Source organism: Miscanthus floridulus, chromosome 18 (genome assembly GCF_019320115.1).
Source record: "Miscanthus floridulus cultivar M001 chromosome 18, ASM1932011v1, whole genome shotgun sequence".
In the NCBI taxonomy this organism is placed as follows: Eukaryota; Viridiplantae; Streptophyta; class Magnoliopsida; order Poales; family Poaceae; genus Miscanthus; species Miscanthus floridulus.
The window spans coordinates 2,531,113-2,533,892 of NC_089597.1; positions in this window are offsets into that span (position 1 = coordinate 2,531,113).

The following is a 2,780-nucleotide window of genomic DNA, read 5'->3' on the forward strand; positions in this document are numbered from 1 at the left end:
CGCTGACGAAACGAAACCTCCCTCACTAGTAAACATGAAAAAACCCCCAGATGATTCTGCCCGAATCGCCCGGGGGCTCAGGGGATACACCCATGGGTGCGCTCACGTGCACCCATCTTCAAGACAAAAATCCCCCAGACGATTCTACCTGAATTGCCCGAGGGCTTGGGGGCTCCTGTTGGGTTCATAAACCTAGGGTCTCTCATAGACCAACTTCCCAACAAAAGGCTCAGCCTAGTAGACAATGTTGTGAACGACGCACAACTTCTGGACCGGCCCAAACACCTAGACGACTGCCAGAAGGGTGATCTAATCTCCGATCGAAAGGCCTGGCTGAGGAGGAACGACGCTCGTTTCTGACTCCGGCCCACCTCTCCGACCAAAGCGCTTGCTTTGGTCTCCAGCCCACCTCTAGACAGCCTCTCTGACTGGAAGGCCTGGCCAAACACCACTTCTGACTCCGACTCGCGTCTCTAACTGGGGATGTGCCAAACCCCTGCTCACTGCTCTTCTTCAATTGGGGCATTCAGAGCCGACTGGGACCAACCGACCGGGGACGCCCGCTCGGTAAGGACCAGGAAACAGACGGAGAAAGTAAGGCAGCGCACTCAAGTCAACCGCAATACCGAGGACCGTACCCTGTACACTTGCAGAACAGTACCCTACGACCTTCCTAGCATGAAAGAACTCAAGCAGTGTTGTAGGCACCGATATTTTCTGCTACAGTGTGGGCGCCATCAACTCCCATGCCAGACAAAAACGGTAAGGCTCCCCCCACGTGCCTCTGAGGCATCAACAGTGTTGTGGGCGCCGACATTTACCGTACCAGGCGAACATGGTACCTTGCATACCTCAAGGTATCAACAGTGTGGCAGGCACCGACGTCTGCCATACCTGAAGAAGACGACGCAATCTCCCACGTGCATCTGATATTAAACAGTATTATGGGCGCCTACCATCATCTTGTACCCGCCGGCGTGGGCAGCAAGACTTAGCAGCATGCGTACTCTCTCCCTCTCACTTGTAAGGCCATCCCCTTCATCTATAAAAGGGGATGAGCTCTCTTCCAACAGGGGATCGATCAATTCACCTACATTGATTCACCCTCTGTAACTTTAGACACTCTAAAGTTATACCGAGCACACGCTCGAACACTTAGCATATAGCGGGGCTCCCGTCACTCTCGACCTTTTAGACCAGAGTCCGACCGGACCTCTTGTACCCCCATCTTTTTCCCTTCCGTTTGTAACCCCACTGCAAACTTCGAGCATCCGGGCTCAGGAATAAAGTCACCGACCGACTCAAACTGGACTTAGGGCACGTTGCCTGAACCAGTATAAACCATGTGTCATTGAGTGCTAGGCCATCTCCGATGACAACGTACGGCAAAACTACAAATATTTACGTGTTGGTCACTTTCTGCATCGACAAACTCATATGCCATCACTCATTTGTCATTCTTCCTTCATTAATTATACTTGCCTGTAGATCAATCATGATACCCAAATTTGAATATTCACAAATAATATTAACAAGCTTCGTATAAAAGACCATATGATATGCATCAGTTCACGCCTCTTTTGCCATTTCCAACATATCTGTGTCATTCTTTTCGTATGTTAACCTAGGACTCCATTCTTATATTCGCGTCATTTGCTCCATTTGAGTCCAATCACAATATTCAACCTAGGATTGAACACCTGCATATAATCTCATGAAATATGTTAGCCCCTTAATCGTGTTATCATTCAATCCACCAAAAACCACTTAGAACTAAGATGCACTTTTGGAAAGCTATAAATTTCAAATCATGTGGTGTTTACATTTCTAACTCAATTTATTACTCCCTCCTCCTTAAATTTATGAATCTAAGTTTGGCATAAGTCAAGTTTATAGAAAAGAGAGTATAATGTTCTATTTATAACATCAAATTGGCATTATTAGATACATTCCACCATATAGTTTCCTAATTCATCTATATAGTTTCCTATTAGGAAGCAAACTATATAGTTTCCTAATTTATCTCTATATGAGACAACTAAAAATCTCATATACATGGGTTAACATGACAAGGTCATCAAAACTACACTTTGACTATTTATTTATTTTATTTTGTATTGCTTAACTTCGTAAAATCATAATAACGGGATGTTGCATTTAGTTACAAATCTAACCATATCATGTTTGTGTTATAATAATTAAAAATTATTAGTTAAATTATTATATGCATGTGCACCTTAAGGCCCACCTCAACAATGCTAGAAGACCTAGCTCACTTTTTTATGATGTATGTGCCTATGTTTATATATTTTTCTATACTAACATGTTGTGTTACTTTATTTTTATCTTTAGTTAGTTCATAGGTACTATGAGTTTGCAAGTTGACTCTATGGTTGAGAATGCACTTATAAAAGAGTGTGAAGGTAGTAGTATATATACTCCCTCCGTCCCTAAATGTCTGTCGTTTTCGTTTATTGAGAAACAATTTTGACTAAATATATATTAAAATTATTAATATTTATGATACATAATTAGTATCATTGATAGATATTTGAATCTAATTTTTTAATAAATTTATTTGGAGATAGAAATATTGCACATATTTTCTATAAATCGAGTTAAAGTTATCGGCACATAAATCACGACGACAAACATTTAGGGACAGAGAGAGTACTCAGTATACAATAACCAAGGAAAAAAGCATGTAAAGTTTTGGAGACCACCAGCCTGTTTGGCAGACCGTAAACAATCATGGATTATTTACGGCTGACTGGTTTGAT